Source organism: Moschus berezovskii, chromosome X (genome assembly GCF_049115385.1).
Source record: "Moschus berezovskii isolate FMDL1 chromosome X, NW_MosBer_1.0, whole genome shotgun sequence".
Classification (NCBI taxonomy): Eukaryota; Metazoa; Chordata; class Mammalia; order Artiodactyla; family Moschidae; genus Moschus; species Moschus berezovskii.
Genome location: NC_142488.1, coordinates 55,998,064 through 56,015,757, shown reverse-complemented (window position 1 = coordinate 56,015,757; position 17,694 = coordinate 55,998,064). Strand labels below are relative to the sequence as shown.

Genomic DNA, 17,694 nt, shown 5'->3' with positions numbered 1-17,694 from the left:
GTATGGATGTGAGAGTTGGACTGTGAAGAAAGCTGATCGCTGAAGAATTGATGCTTTTGAACTGTGGTGTTGGAGAAGACTCTTGAGAGTCCCTTGTACCGCCAGGAGATCCAACCAGTCCATTCTGAGGGAGATCAATCCTGGGTGTTCATTGGAAGGACTGATGCTAAAGCTGAAGCTGCAATACTTTGGCCACCTCATGCGACGAGTTGACTCACTGGAAAAGACTCTGATGCTGGGAGGGATTGGGGGCGGGAGGAGAAGGGGACGACAGAGAATGAGATGGCTGGATGGCATCACCGACTCTGTGGACATGAGTTTGAGTGTATTCCGGGAGTTGGTGATGGACAGGGAGGCCTGGCGTGCTGTGACTCATGGGGTCGCAGAGAGTCGGACACGACTGAGCGAATGAACTGAACTGAACTGAACTGATACAGGGTTATCGTTCTCATCTTTCTAAATTCCATATATATGCGTTAGTATACTGTATTGGTGTTTTTCTTTCTGGCTTACTTCACTCTGTATAATAGGCTCCAGTTTCATCCACCTCATTAGAACTGATTCAAATGTATTCTTTTTAATTGCTGAGTAGTACTCCATTGTGTAAATGTACCACTGCTTTCTTATCCATTCATCTGCAGATGGACAGCTAGGTTGCTTCCATGTCCTGGCTATTATAAACAGTGCTGCAATCAATATTGGAGTACATGTGTCTCTTTCAATTCTGGTTTCCTCGGTGTGTATGCTCAGGAGTGCGATTGCTAGGTCGTTTGGCAGTTCTATTTCCAGTATTTAAAGGAATCTCCACACTGTTTTCCATAGTAGCTGTACTAGTTTGCATTCCCACCGACAGTGTAAGAGGGTTCCCTTTTCTCCACAACCTCTCCAGCATTTATTGCTTGTAGACTTTTGGATAGCAGCCATTCTGACTGGCATGAAATGGTACCTTATTATGGTGGGATCTAGGCAAGTTTCCTATCCTCTCTGTGCTTCTACTTCTGAGATGTGTGATTTTAGGCAAATTGTCTGACCACTCTGTGCTTCCATATCTAAGCTGTGTGGTCTTAGGAAAATCGCCCAACATCTCTGTGCTTCCATATCTGAGCTGTGTGATTTTAGGCACATTGCCTGACCTCTCTGTGCTTCCACTTCTGAGCTATGTAATTTTAGGTAAGTAGTTTAAGCTCTCTGTGCTTCCACTTCTGAGATCTGTGATCTTCACTTCAGTTCAGTTCAGTTGCTCAGTCTTGTATAACTCTTTGTAACACCATGGACTGAAGCATGCCAGGCATCCTTGTCCATCACCAGCTCCTGGAGTTTACTCAAACTCATGTCTATTCGGTGATACCATCCAACCGTCTCATCCTCTGTCATCCCTTTCTCCTCTCTCCTTCAATCTTTCCCAGCATCAGGGTCTTTCCAAATGAGTCAGCTGTTTGCATCAGGTGGCCAAACTATTGGAGTTTCAGCTTCAACATCAGTCCTTCCAATGAACACCCAGGACTGATCTCCTTTAGGATGGACTGGTTGGATCTCCTTGCAGTCCAAGGGACTCTCAAGAGTCTTCTCCAACACCACAGTTAAAAACCATCAATTCTTCAGTACTCAGCTTTCTTTATAGTCCAACTCTCACATCCATACATGACCACTGGAAAAACCATACCCTTGATTAGACGGACCTTTGTTGGCAAAGTAATGTCTCTGCTTTTTAATATGCTGTCTAGGTTGGTCATAACTTTTCTTCCAAGGAGTAGGCATCTTTTATTTTCATTGCTGCAGTCATAATCTGTGGTGATTTAGGAGCCCCACAAAAATAAAGTCTGCCACTGTTTCCACTGTTTCTCCATCTATTTGCCATGAAGTCATGGGACCAGATGCCATGATCTTATTTTTCTGAATGTTGAGCTTTAAGCCAACTTTTTCACTCTCCTCTTTCACTTTCAGCAAGAGGTTATTTAGTTCTTCTTCACTTTCTGCCATACGGGTGATGTCATCTGCATATCTGAGGTTATTGTTATCTCTCCCTGCAATCTTGATTCCAACTTGTGCTTCATCCAACCCAGCATTTCTCATGATGTACTCTGCATATAAGTTAAATAAGCATGGTGACAATATACAGCCTTGATGTACTCCTTTTCCTATTTGGAACCAGTCTGTTGTTCCATGTCCAGTTCTAACTGTTGTTTCTTGACCTGCATACAGATTTCTCAAGAAGCAGGTCAGGTGGTCCGGTATTCGCATCTCTTTCAGAATTTTCCACAGTTTATTGTGATCCGGACAGTCAAAGACTTTGGCATAGTTGATAAAGCAGAAATAGATGTTTTTCTAGAACTCTATTACTTTTTCAATGATCCAGTGAATGTTGGCAATTTGATCTCTGGTTCCTCTGCCTTTTCTAAAACTAGCTTGAACATCTGGAAGTTCACGATTCACGTATTGTTGAAGTGTGGCTTGGAGAATTTTGAGCATTACTTTAGCGGCGTGTGAGATGAGTGCAATTGTGCAGTAGTTTGAACATCATTTCACATTGCGTTTCTTTGGGATTGAAATGAAAACTGACCTTTTCCAGTCCTGTGGCCACTGCTGAGTTTTCCAAATTTGCTAGCATACTGAGTGTGGCACTTTCACAGCATCATCTTTTAGGATTTGAAATACCTCCACTGGAATTCCATCACCTCAACTAGCTTTGTTCATAGTGATGCTTCCTAAGGCCCACTTGACTTCACATTCTATGATGTCTGGCTCTTGGTGCGTGATCACACCATCATGATTCTCTGGGTCGTGAAGATCTTTTTTGTATCATTCTGTGTATTCTTGCCACCTCTTCTTAATATCTTCTGCTTCTGTTAGGTCCATAATATTTCTGCCCTTTATTGACTCCATCTTTGCATGAAATGTTCCCTTGATATCTCTAATTTTCTTGAAGAGATCTCTAGTCTTTCCCATTCTATTGTTTTCCTCTGTTTCTTTGCACTGATCACTGAGAAAGTCTTTCTTATCTCTCCTTGCTATTCTTTGGAACTCTGCATTCAAATGAGCATATCTTTCCTTTTCCCCATTGCTTTTCACTTCCCTTCTTTTCACAGCTATTTGGAAGGCCTCCTCAGACAGCCGTTTTGCTTTTTTGCATTTCTTTTTCTTGGGGATGGTCTTGCTCCCTGTCTCGTATACAATGTCACGAACCTCTGTACGTAGATCATCAGGCACTCTGTCTATCAGATCTAGTCCCTTAAATCTATTTGTCACTTCCACTGTATAATCGTAAGGGATTTGATTTAAGTCATACCTGAATGGTCTAGTGGATTTCCCTACTTTCTTCAATTTAAGTCTGAATTTGACAATAAGGATTTCATAATCTGAGCCACAGTCAGCTTCTGGTCTTGTTTTTCCTGACTGTATAGAGCTTCTCCATCTTTGGTTGCAAAGAATATAATCAATCTGATTTTGTGTTTCCCATTCTATGTTCTGTGATAGTCAGCGATTTGCCACCTCTATGTACTTCCACTTCTAGCTGTGTGATCTTAGGCAAATTGCTTGACCTCTCTGTTCTTCCACATTTGAGCTGTGTGATCTTAGGCAAGTTTTCTGAACACTCTGTGCTTCCACTTGTCTGCTGTGTGATGTTAGGCAAGTTGCTTGATTTCTCTGTGTTTCCATCTCTCCAGTTGTGTGATCTTAGGCAAGTTGCCTGAGCTGTGTGCTTCCACTTTTGAACTGTGAGATTTTAGGCCAGTTGCTTGACTTCTTTGTGCTTCCACATCTCAGCTGTGTGATCTTGTGGAAGTTGCCTAACCTCTCTGTGCTTCCATATGTTAGCTGTGTGATCTTAGGTACATTGCCTAAGCTATCTCTGCTTCCACTTCTGAACTCTGTGATCTTTGGCAAGTTGCCAGACTTCTCTGTGCGTCCACATGTGAGCTGTGTGATATAAGGCAAGTTTCCTAAACTCTCAGTGCTTTCAATTATGAGCTTTGTGATCTTAGGCTAGTTTTTTGACCTCTCTGTTTTTCCACAATGAGCTGTGTGATCTTAAGCGGTTGCCTGCCCTCTCTGTATTTCCACATCTGAGCTGTGTGATCTTAGGTCCCATGTGTATCCTGTCTGTTCTTCTATATCTGAGTTGTGTGACTTCAGGCAAGCTGCCTAAACTGTCTGCTCTTCCCCTTCTGAGCTGTGTGATTTTAGACAATAGTCTAACTTCTCTGTGCTTCCACTTCTGAGCTTGGTGACCTTAGGCAAGTTGCCTGATCTGTTGTGCTGCCACTGCTAAGCTGTGTGACTTTAAGCAAGTAGCCTATCCCCTCTGTGCTTCCCTATGTGAGCTGTGTTATCTTAGACAAATTGCCTGGCTCTCTGTACTTCCATTTTTGAGCTGTGTGATCTTCGGCAAGTTGCCTAAAGTCTCTGTGATTCCACATCTGAGCTGTGTGATCATAGTCAATTTGCCTAATCTCACTGTGCTTCCTCTTCTGAGCTGTGTGATCTTAGTTGGCTGACCTCTGTGGCTTCTACTTAAGAGCTCTGTGATTGTAAGCCATTTCCCTGACTTCTCTGTGCTTCCAGTTGTGAGTTATGTGATCTTAGGCAAGTTGCCTAACCTGTCCGTGCTTCCACCTCTGAACTCCATGAGATTAGGCAAGTTGCCAGACCTCTCTGTGCTTTCACTTTTTAGCTGTGTGATTTTAGGCCATTTTCCTGACCTATCTGTGCTCCCACTTATGATCTATGTGATCTTAGGCAAGTTTCTTGACCTCTTATGTGTTTCCACATCTGAGCTGTGTTATCTTAGGCGAGTAGCGTAACTTCTCTATCCTTTCAGTTTCAAGCTGTGTGATCTTAGGCAAGTTGCCTAACCTCTCTGGGCTTCTATATGTGAGCTCTGTGATGTTACGCAAGTTTCTTGGTGTCTCTGTCCTTCACCTTCTGAGGTGTGTGATCTTAGTCAAGTTGCCTGTCCTCTCTGTGCTTCCACTTCTGAGCTGTGTGATCTTAGGCCAATAGCCTCAACACTCTGTGCTTCCACTTATGAGCTGTGATATTAGGCAAGCTGCCTGACCTCTGTGTGCTTCCACTTTTGAGCTGCATGATTCTTGTCAGGTTGCCTGATATCTCTGTTCTTCCACATCTGAGTTGTGTGTTCTTAAGCAAGTTGCCTAACCTCGCTTTACATCCACTTCTGAACTGTGTGACCTTAGGCAAGTTGGCTGACCTCTGCATGCATCCGATTAAGAGCTGTGGTATCTTAGGCAAGTTTCCTGAGCACGCTGTGCTTCCACTTCTAAGCTATGAGCAGGTAAATTGAGCAGGTCCTGTATTTCCATCTCCTTAAGAATGTTCCACAGTTTGTTGTGATCCACCCAGGCAAAGGCTATGGTGTAGTCAGTAAAGCAGAAGTAGATATTTTCCTGGAACTCTCTTGATTTTTCTATAATCTAATGGATTTTGGCAATTTGATCTCTGGTTCCTCTGCATTTTCTAAATCCAGCTTGAACATCTGGAAGTTCTCAGTTCACATACTGCTGAAGCCTACCTTGAAGAATTTTGAGCATTACTTTGCTAGCGTGTTAGATGAGTGAAATTGTGCGGTAGTTTGAACTTTCTTTGGCATTGCCTTTCTTTGGGACTGGAATGAAAACTGACCTTTTCCAGTCCTGTGGCCACTTCTGAGTTTTCCAAGTATGCTAGCATACTGAGTGCAGCACTTTCACAGCCTCAACTTTTCGGATCTGAAATAGAATCCTATTCTATTTCCTGCTGGAATGACATTACCTCCTCTAGCTTTGTTCATAGTGATGCTTCTGTTACCAAATATATATGCTGGGGGTCTGGCTGCTCTCCGCTCAAAAGCCAATAAACAGGCCAGGTTGGTGGAAAGGAAAGTTTGCTTTATTTCAGATACAGGCAACTATGGGGGAGGGTGGCAAACATCTGTCCAAAGGCTGAATACCCTCCCCCCACCCCATGCCACAAGCCGGGGGTAAGAGCTTTCATAGACAAAGTGAGTGGGAGAGGGTTACCTGCAGAAACAGTACAGTCATCTCTAACAGTCATCTTCAAATTGGTCACCGGTTGTCCAACCAGCATCATCAAGGTTGTTACAGGTACAGTTAATCTTCGGTTCCAGTGTCCAGGTTCCCATTTCTTTGTGATCATTCTCAGAATTGTAGCAGCTCGAGTTCTGAGTAAGTCTGGTCATCATGTAGTTAACTTCTCCACCTGGGGTTTTGGTATCTATAAGACAGCTCACAGGATATGGCTCAGAATATTACCTACAGCCCTTGAGAAAGAACTAAGGGTCCGTGATTATGCTTAATGTTTGCATTATTATTATTTAGTCTCCTTTGACTGTTTCCCTTTGTTTCAGCACTTCTCACTTCTGTGATTAAACTCATTCTTTGACTAGGTTTTCCACGGGAAAAAGGCAGGCAGAGAACATGTGGGCGGGGCAAGGGCCATAGTGTTCTGTCTCGGTTTCAGTGCCCCCTTCTCCTTGATACTCCTCATTCTTGAGGAGGGACGGGTACAGAGCAAGAAAGCAGTAAACTTTCATAGTACCTGGACAAAAATTTGAAAATTACTAGACATATCACAATGAGGATAATAATCGAAATCTACCTTTGTATTATTTTGTCTTAATGGTTAAAGCAGATGTACAATGTATGTTTGATAGGCCACAAACAGGCTATTTTGGTTAGCCTGAAGTTCAAATTAAATCATGTATCAACCAGAATGATTTTCCCCTACCTCAATGTGTGAATTTTTTTTCCGTTATTTTCCCCTTTTAAGTTGCAACTCTTTCCATAAGGAGCATTGATCCAATGTTGCCAAAGTGGTTTATTTGCCATCTCTGGGTCCATCCATGTCCCTCGGTGCTAGGCCTCCTTTTTATTTATATATTTGCCTAGTTGTCCACCTTGGGGGAAAACTAACCAGATATCATGAACAGGCTTGGAAGTATGTTAAATAGGGAAATGCTTTATAGGTCATACATTTTATCATTCATACCAATTGTCACACAAACATTGTGCATGTGCTTTAAGAGGTACACTTGCAGCCAGCAGTGTTGCACATCATGAGCAACTATACTCTGTGACAACTTTATTGGACAATTTTTCCATCCTGAACCTTGGAGTCAAAAGTATGATTAGAAACAAAACAATTACTTTCTGTTAGAAGTCTGTTTTCAAAATCAGGTCAGTGTTCCAGGGGATCTTTACTTACTTAAGAGAGAGAAAAACCAACTTTTTTCTTGTATCAGTTTACTGTTAGTACCTAATTAAATACAGTCTAATCTTAATCTTGACAATGTACTTTTTCTTAATTGAAAATTTATTTTTAACACACCTTTTGTCACTTTCTAGATCCAAACAAATGTGTCCTGTATTTCTTCATCCAGAAGCAACTGTAGGACAAAAGTTAACATCATTTTTCTTCAACAAAAATAGCTCCATTTTTTATACCTTCTCCTCGTCAACAACATATATCCTACTTGTTTTATATACCAAAATGTTGCGCCTATGATTTTTATATATCACAATTTTTAACCCTTGACAGTTTCAACAAGACCAAGAAACAAGTGATTGAAATGTTACACCAGCATTTTCTGATTGACAAACATAAGAACATATTTTATAACCTCAAAAAACATACATTTTTTTCATAGCATCATTTTTCTTTAGTGGTACGATACATATGTTTAATAAACCCAAACGTATCTAGTTTCCCTCTTGGTCTTACAGGAATACAAAAGTAGGTAATCAGTTCATAGGTTATAGCCAGAATATCCAAATCATACATTCAATCTTAAAGCCTTTATTCATTTGCATAGTTAACCCAAGGCTGAAGAGCCAGGCAAAGTGCACTGTGTGTGTATTTCAAGGACATGATTTTTTTTTTTAAAGGACATGATATACGTCCACCTCAAACTTTTTCCCAGGCATATTTTTGTTTTCTCAGGGTCTGGAAAAAGTGTTTTATCAAGTTAGCTTTCCCGCATATGCAAAAAGAACCAATTTTTTTTAATTTCAAGACTTTCATCTGAATCAATCTTCTCCAGATTCTGAAGAATACTGTAGCCATACATTGTCTCCCCAAAAAATCATCTTTCTTTTTTAGGCATAAATTTATGGCTAAAGTTTTTCTTAATGAATTGAACCTGTATTTCCCATTTTACATAAGGCAACGAGAATACCAATCACACAAATGGAATATATGCTCATATACCAAACGACAGATCCATCATAAACCCTCTCTGAGGGTGACCAGTATGGAGTCCCAAAGAAGCACGTGCCCCCTCCAAAAAAAAACGGTCCTCAATGGTAGTCAGATGTCAGAACCAATTGGCAAAATACCCAAAAGACACTCAGTGCTCACAAATGGTCCTCAACGGTAGTCAGGTGTCAGAATCAACTGGAAAAAATGTCCATATAGCAGTCAGTGATCACAAACGATCAACATCAGACACATGTCAGAACCAACTGGCAAAATGCCCAAGTAGCACCTCATGTCCCAAACAGTTCTCAATATCAGATGCACATCAGAACCAATTGGCAAGAATGCCCAAATAGCACTAGCGCTCACAAATGAAGGTTCCCCGTGTGCACACTGGTGGACTTACCCAGTCTTGGAGCTCGTCACATCATCCCAAATGCAAGTTTCCATTCCACCAAGAAAAGCATAAGTTGGCAGTCAGTGCCAAGCAAGGGAGAAACAAGGAGGATCCTCAAAACAAATGGTTTCGGCAGCTGCTAAGAACGTCCCCCAAATCCCCTACTTGGGGCGAGAGAGCCACCAGCAGCAGGCTAATACACTCTCATTGCCACAGCTCTCCCCTGGAAGACCCAGGAGAGCCAGGTGCCATGAAAGCACAGGAGCCAGCAATAGCCAGCCACAGCCAGCTGTAGATGGCCATAGCCTCAGTAGCCAGCCCCACACTGGCCACCAAAATCTGTTACCGAAAGGTACGTGTTGGGGATCCGGCTGCTCGCTGCTCAAAAGCCAGTCAACAGGCCAGGTTGGTGGAAAGTAAAGTTTGCTTTATTTCAAATGCTGGCAACTAGGAGGGGAGAGGATGGTGGATATCTGTCCAAAGGCCAACTGTGCCCTGCCCCCACAAGCAGGGGGTAAGAGTTTTTATAGACAAATTGGGGGAGGAGGGTTACAGGCAGGAACAGTACAGTCACATCTCTAACAGTCATCTTCAAATTGGTCATCAGTGGTGTGAAGAGCATCATCTTGGTTGTTTTAGGTACAGTTAATCTTCAGTTCCAGGTCTTGTAACCTGGCCTCATCACTTGTGAATCTCTGCAGCTCCGCCTTATTCTGCTTTATTGATGATGCGAAAGCCTTTGACTGTGTAAAGAAAGTGAAGTCGCTCAATCGTGTCCGATTCTTTGCGACCCCATGGACTGTACTACCAGGCTCCTCCATCCGTGATATTTTCCAAGCAAGAATACTGGAGTGGATTGCCATTTCCTTCTCCAGGAGATCTTCCTGACCCAGGGATTGAACCCGGGTCTCCCACATTGTAGGCAGACTTTACCGTCTGAGCCACCAGGGAAGTCCTTTGACTGTGTGGATCACAACAAACTGTGGAAAATTCTGAGAGATGGGAATACCAGACCACCTGATATGCTCATCACAGCAAACTGTGGAAAATTCTGAAAGAGATGGGAATACCAGACCACCTGACCTGCCTTTTGAGAAATCTGTTTGCAGGTCAAGAAACAACAGTAAGAACCGGACATGGAACAATGGACTGGTTCCAAATTGGGAAAGGAAAATGTCAAGGATGTATATTGTCACCTTGCTTATTGAACTTATATGCAGAGGACATCATATGAAATGCCAGGTTAGATGAAGCACAAGCTGGAATCAAGATTGCCAGGAAAAATATCAATAACCTCAGATATGCAGATGACATCACCCTAATGGCGGAAAGAGAAGAAGAACTAAAAAGCCTCTTGATGAAAGTGAAAGAGGAGAGTGAAAAAGCTGGCTTAATACTCACCTTTCAAAAAGGAAGGATCATCGCATCCAGTCCCATCACTTCATGGCAAACGGATGGGGAAAGAATGGAAATAGTGACAGACTTTATTTTCTTGGGCTCCCAAATCACTGCAGATGGTGACTGCAGCCATGAAACTAACAAGATGCTTGCTCCTTGGAGGAAAAGTGATGACCAACCTAGATAGCATATTAAAAAGCAGAGACATTTCTTTGCTGACATACGTCTGTGTAGTCAAGGCTATGGTTTTTCCAGTAGTCATGCATGAATGTGAGAGTTGGACTATAATGAAAGCTGAGCACCGAAGAATTGATGCTTTTGAACTGTGGTGTTGGAGAAGACTCTTGAGAGTCCCTTGGATGCAAGGAGATCCAATCAGCCCATTCTAAAGGAGATCAGTCCTGAATATTCATTGGAAGGACTGATGCTGAAGCTGAAACTCCAATACTTTGGCCGCCGGATGCAAACAACTGACTCATTGGAAAAGACCCTGATGCTGGGAAAGATTGAAATCAGGAGGAGAAGGGGAAAACAGAGGATGAGATGTTTGGATGGCATCACCAAATCAATGGACATGAGTTTGAGCAAGCTCTAGGAGTTGGTGATGGCAGGGAAGCCTGGCATGCTGCAGTCCATGGGGTCCCAAAGAGTTGGACACAGCTGAGCCGCTGGTATGAACTGAAGCTTCAGTTCCACGGTCCATTTGTTCCCATTTCTTTGTGATCAGTCCTTGGAATTGTGGCAGCTTAAGTCATGGGTACAGCCTGGTTATCATGTAGTTAACTTCTCCACCTGGGGTTTTAGTATCTATAAGACAGCTCACAGGATATGGCTCAGAATATTATCTATAGCCCTTGAGAAAGAACTAAAGGTCCTTGACTATGCTTGCAGTATATTCTTATTTTGTCTCCTTTGACAGTTTCCCTTTGTTTCAGCATTTCTCACTTCTCTGATTAAACTTATTCTTAGACTAAAGTTTTCCACAGGCAAAAGACAGGGAGAGAATATTGGAGGGGCAGGGGGGAAGGACCATAGTTCTGCTCCATTTCACTTCCTAAGGCCCACATGACCTCACAGTCCATGATGTCTGGCTCTAGGTGAGTAGTCACACCATCGTGGTTGTCTGGATCATGAAGATGTTTTTTGTATAGTTCTTCTGTGTATTCTTGCCACCTCTTCTTAATATCCTCTGCTTCTGTTACGTCCATACTATTTCTGTCCTTTATTGTGCCCATCGTTGCATGAAATGTCCCTTGGTATCTCTAATTTTCTTGAAGAGATCTCTAGTCTTTCCCATTCAGGTGTTTCCCTCTATTTCTTTGCACTGATCACTGAGGAAGGCTTTCTTATCTCTCCTTGATGTTCTTTGGAACTCTGCATTCAAATGGGTATATCGTTCCTTTTCTCCTTTGCCTTTCACTTCTCTTCTTTTCTCAGTTATATATAAGGCCTCCTCAGAAAGCCATTTTGCCTTTTTGCACTTCTTTTTCTTGGGGATGTTTTTGATCGCCACCTCCTGTACAATGTCACGATCCTCCATCCATAGATCTTCAGGCACTCTGTGTATCAGATCTAATCCCTTGAATCTATTTCTCACTTCCTTGCTTATTTAACTTATATGCAGAGTACATCATGAGGAACGCTGGGCTGGAAGAAGCACAGGCTGGAATCAAGATTGCTGGGAGAAATATCAATAATCTCAGGTATGAAGATGACACTACCCTTATGGCAGAAAGTGAAGAGGAACTCAAAAGCCTCTTGATGAAAGTAAAAGAGGAGAGTGAAAAGGTTGCCTTGAAGCTCAACATTCAGAAAACAAAGATATTGGCATCTGGTCCCATCACTTCATAGGAAATAGATGGAAAAACAGTGGAAACAGTGTCAGACTTTGTTTTTTTGGGCTCCAAAATCACTGCAGATTCTGATTGCAGCCATGAAATTAAAAGACGCTTACTCCTTGGAAGGAAAGTTATTATCAACCTTGATAATATATTAAAAAGCAGAGACATTACTTTGCCAACAAAGGTCCGTCTAGTCAAGGCTATTGTTTTTCCCGTGGTCATGTATGGATGTGAGAGTTGGACTGTGAAGAAAGCTGATCGCTGAAGAATTGATGCTTTTGAACTGTGGTGTTGGAGAAGACTCTTGAGAGTCCCTTGTACCGCAAGGAGTCCAACCAGTCCATTCTAAGGGAGATCGATCCTGGGTGTTCATTGGAAGGACTGATGCTAAAGCTGAAACTGCAATACTTTGACCACTTCATGCGACGAGTTGACTCACTGGAAAAGACTCTGATGCTGGGAAGGGTTGGGGGCGGGAGGAGAAGGGGACGACCAAGAATGAGATGGCTGGATGGCATCACCGACTCTGTGGACATGAGTTTGAGTGTATTCCGGGAGTTGGTGATGGACAGGGAGGCCTGGCGTGCTGTGATTCATGGGGTCGCGGAGAGTCGGACACATCTGAGCGACTGAACTGAACTGAACTGAACTGTATAATCATAAAGGATTTGATTTAGCTCACACCTGAATGGTCTAGTGGTTTTCCCTACTTTCTTCAATTTATGTCTGATTTTGGCAATGAGGATCATGGTCTAAGCTACAGTCAGCTCCTGGTCTTATTTCTGCTGATCGTATAGAGCCTCTCCATCTTTGGCTGCAAAGAATATAATCAATCTGATTTCACTATTGACCATTTGGTAATGTCCATATGTAGAGTCATCTCTTGTGCTGTTGGAGGAGGGCGTTTGCTATGACCAGTGCATTCTCTTGGCAAAACTCTGTTAGCCATTGCCCTGCTTCATTTTGTACTACAAGGCCAACCTTGCCTGTTACTCAGGTAACTCTTGACTTCCTGGTTTTGCATTCCAGTCCACTATGATGAAAAGGACGTCATTTTGGAGTTAGTTCCAGAGGGGCTTGTAGGTCATCATATCATTCAACTTCAGCTCCTTCGGCATTAGTGGTTGGGGCATAGCTGTGGATTACTGTAATATTGAGTGGTTTGCCTGAAAATGAGCAAAGATCACTCTCTCATTTTTGAGATTGCATCCATGTGGGACAACTTTTCTAATCACTCTCTGCTTCCATATATGAGCTGTATGAACTTAGGCAAGTTGGCTAACCTCTCTGTGCTTCCACTTCTGAGCTGTGTGATGTCAGGCAAGTGACCTGACCTCTCTGTGCTCCTACATTTGAGCTGTGTGATCTTAGGTAAGTTGACTGACTTCTCTGTGCATTCACTTCTGAGCTGTGTCACCTTAGGCAATTTGCCTGACCCTTCTCTTCTTCCACTTAAGAGCTCTCTGATCTTAGGCAGGTCTTCTGACCTCTCTGTGCTTCCATTTTTGAGTTGTGTGATGCAAGGTAACTTCCGTGACTTCTCTGTGCTTCCACTTCTGAGTTGTGTGGTCTTAGGCAAGTTGCCTAAACTCTCTGTGCTTCCACTCTGAGCTGTGTGATCTTACACAAGTTGACTGATTTCTCTGTTTGTTATTTGAGCTGTGTGATCTTAGGCAAGTTGGCTGACCTCTGGGTGCTTCCACTTCAGAGTTGTGTGATCTTAGGCAACTTGCCTAAACTCTCTGTCTTTCCATTCCATGAACGAAACTTTCTCCCTCATGTCCTTAAGAACTCTGTCATCTTAAGCAAGTCAAAAAAACTCACTGAGCTTACACATTTGGGTTGTGTGATTTGAGGCAATATTCTGGACCTCTCTCTGCTGCCACTTCTGAGTTGTGTGAGTTCAGGTAAGTTGACTAAACCCTCTTTGCTTCCACGTCTGATCTCTGTGATCTTAGGCAGGCTGCCTGATCTCTCCTTGCTTCACTTCTTACCTGTGTGACGTTAGGCAAGTTGTCTAACTTCTCTGTGCTTCTACCTCTGAGCTGAGTGACCTTAGGCAAGTGGCCTAAGCTGTCACTGCTTCTAATTCTGAGCTGTGTGATCTTATTTAACTTGCCTGAGGTCTGCGTGCTTCCACATCTGTACTGTGTGATTTTAGACAAGTTGAGCAACGTCTCTGTGCTTCCGTACATGAGCTCTGTGATCTTAGACAAGTTGCCTGATCTTGGGTGTTTCTACCTTTGAGCTGGGTGGTCTTAGGACGTTTGTCTGATCTCTGTGCTTCCACTTCTGCTCTCTGTGATCATAGCCAAGTTGCAGAACTCTGTTTTTCCACCTAGGAGCTGTGTGTTCTTAGGCAACTCGCTTACATCTCTGTGCTTCCACTTCTCAGTTCTGTCAACATAGGCAAACTGCGTAACATCTCTGTGTTCCATATGTGAGCTGTGTGATCTTAGGCAACTTGCCTTACCTCTCTGTGCTTCCACTTCTGAGCTGTGTCACCTTATGCAATTTGCCTGACCCTTCTCTTCTTCAACTTAAGAGCTGTGTGATCTTAGGCAGCTCTTCTGACCTCTCTGTGCTTCCACTTCTGTGCTGTGTGATCTTAGACATGTTTATTGACCTCTCTGTGCTTCCATTTTTGAGCTGTATGATGCAAGGCAACTTCCTTAACTTCTCTGTGTTTCCACTTCTGACCTGTGTGATTACACCCAACTTCCCTGATATCTCTGTGCTTCCTCTTTCAAGCTTTTTGATCTTAGTACACTTGCCTACCTCTATGTGCTTCCACTTCTGAGTGGATGATATGAGCCAAGTTGCCTGAGCTCCTTGCTCTTCCACTTCGGAGCTGTGTGATCCTGTGGAAGTTGTCTAATTTCTGTGCTTCCACCTAGGAGTTGTGTGATCTTAGGCAACTTACCTAACCTCTCTGTGCTTCTACCTGGCAGCTGTGTGATCTTGGGCATTTTGCCTGACCTCTCTATGCTTCCACTTATGATCTGCATGATCCTAGGCAATTTGCAGGAACTCTTTCTTTTTGCACATTTGAGCTGTGCGATCTGACTCACCTTGCCTAACCTCTCTGTCCTTCCATTCCATGAATGGAACCTTCTCCCTCATGTCCTTAAGAGCTTTGTCATCTTAAGCAAGTTGGAAAAACCTCACTGAGCTTCCATATTTGGGCTGTGTGATTTTAGGCAAGATTCTGGACCTTTCTCTACTGCCACTTCTGAGCTGTGAGAGTTCAGGCAAGTTGCCTAAACCCTCTTTGCTTCCACGTCTGAGCTCTGTGGTCTGAGGCAGGCTGCCTGATCTCTCCTTGCTTCACTTCTTACCTGTGTGACATTAGGCAAGTTGTCTAACTTCTCTGTGCTTCTACCTCTGAGCTGAGTGACCTTAGGCAAGTGGCCTAAGCTGTCACTGCTTCTAATTCTGAGCTGTGTGACCTTATTTAACTTGCCTGAGCTCTATGTGTTTCCACATCTGTACTGTTTGATTTTAGACAAGTTGCACAACGTCTCCGTGCTTCCATACATGAGCTCTGTGATCTCAGACAAGTTGCCTGACATTGCAGTGCTTCCACCTTTGAGCTGGGTGATCTTTGGACATTTTCCTGATCTCTGTGCTTCCACCTCTGCTCTCTGTGATCATAGCCAAGTCGCAGAACTCTCTGTTTTTCCACCTAGGAGCTGTGTGTTCTAAGGCAACTCACTTAACCTCTCTGTGCTTCCACGTCTCAGCTCTGTCAACATAGGCAAGCTGCGTAACATCTCTGTGTTCCATATGTGAGCTGTGTGATCTTAGGGAACTTGCCTTACCTCTCTGTGCTTCCACTTCTGAGCTCTGTCATCTTAGGAAAGTTGCCTAACCTTCCATACTTCTCCTTCTGAACTCTGTCATCTTAGGCAGGTTGCCTAACCTCTCTGTGGTTCCATGTCTGAGCTGTGTGAACTTAGGAAAGTTGCCTGAAATCTCTGTGCTTTCACTTCTGAGTGGTGTGACCATAGGCAAGTTGCCAGACTTCTCTATGTTTCCACTTCGGATCTGAGTGATCATAGGCAATTTGTAGGACCCTCTGTGTTTTTTCACATCTGAGCTGTGCAATCTTAGGGAACTTGCCTAACTTCTCTGTGCTTCCGCTTCTGAACTCTGTCACCTTAGGCAAGTTGCTTAACATCTCTGTGTTTCCAGATCTGACCTGAGGGATTTTTGGCAAGTTCCCAGACATCTAGATGCTTCCACTTACGATCTGTGTGATCTTCAGCAAGTTGTCTGACCTATCTGTGCCTCTACTTGAGAGCTGTGTGATCTTAGGCAAGTTGCCTAACCTCTCTGTGCTTCCACTTCTGAAAGTAAAAGTGAAAGTGAAGTCGCTCAGTCGTGTCTGATTCTTTGCGACCCCATGGACTGTAGCCTACCAGCCTCTTTTGTCCATGGGATTTTCCAGGCAATAGTACTGGAGTGGATTGCCATTTCCTTCTCCAGGGGATTTCGCAACCCAGGGATCGAACCTGGGTCTCCCAAACTGCGGGCAAAGTCTTTACCAGATGAGCCACAGGAGATGGGATATTAGCCAGGATGCCTAAACACCTTGTGCTTCCAAGTCTGAGCTGGTTGATACTATGTAAGATGCCTAATGTCTCCATACATCCATCTGAGTTGTGTGATCTTAGGCATGATACTGACCTGTCTGTGCTTCCATTTATGAACTGTGTGACCTTACACAAGTTGCCTGACCTCTCTGTGCTTCCACTTCTGACCTGTGTAATCATAGACAACTTGAGGAACCTCTCTGTTTTTTGACTTAGGAGCTGTATGAACTTAGGCAACTTGTCTAACCACTCTGTGCTTCCACTTCTGAGCTCTGTCATCTGAGGCAAGTTTTCAACCTGATCTGTTTCATCTGAGACAAGATCCTGACCACTCAGTTTTTCCATAGCTATGCTATGTGTTCCTAGGTAAGTTCCTGACCTCTGTGCTTCCACTTCTGACCTGTGTGATCTTAGGCAAATTCCCTGACTTTCCTATGCTTCCACTTCTGAGCTGTGTCATCTTAGGCAATTTGCCTGACCCTTCTCTTCTTCCACTTAAGAGCTGTGTGATCTTAGGCAGTTCTTCTGACCTCTATGTACTTCCACTTCTGAGCTGTGTGATCTTAGACATGTTTCCTGACCTCTCTGTGCTTCCACTTTTGAGCTGTGTGATGTGAGGCAACTTCCCTCACTTCTCTGGGCTTCCACTTCTGAGTTGTGTGGTCTTAGGCAAGTTGCCTAAACTCTCTGTGCTTCCACTCTGAGCTGTGTGATCTTACGCAAGTTGACTGATTTCACCCTGTTTCTATATTTGAGCTGTGTGATCTTAGGCACGTTGGCTGACCTCTGGGTGCTTCCACTTCAGAATTGTGTGATCCTAGGCAACTTGCTTGACCTCACTGTTTCCATTCTGAGCTGTGTAATCTTAGGCAAGTTTCCTGAAATCTGTGTGCTTTCACTAGATCTGTGTGATATTAGGTAAGTTGCCAATTTACTTGTGCTTCCACTTATGAGCTCTGTGACCTTAGGCTGGTTGCATAACCTGTCTATTCTTCTATATCTGAGCTGTGTGATATTAGGCAAGTTGCCTAACCCATCCATTCTTCCACTTGTGAGCTGTGAGTATTTAGGTAATAGCTTAAATCTCTGTGCTTCCACTTCTGAGCTCTGTTACCTTAGCGAGTTGCCTGACCTTTCTGTGCTGTCATATATGAGCTATGTTATCTGATTAAAATTGTCTGACTCTCTGTGCTTCCATATGTGAGCTGTGTTATCTGATACAAATTGTCTAATTCTCCGAGTTTCCACATGT

The 17,694-nt window shown here is 43.4% G+C and overlaps 1 pseudogene; it reads left to right on the top strand.

The window, feature by feature from the left end:
* The window catches only part of LOC148773323 (protein fem-1 homolog A-like), a 99,049-nt pseudogene that overhangs the window by 11,922 nt on the left and 69,433 nt on the right, over positions 1–17,694 (top strand).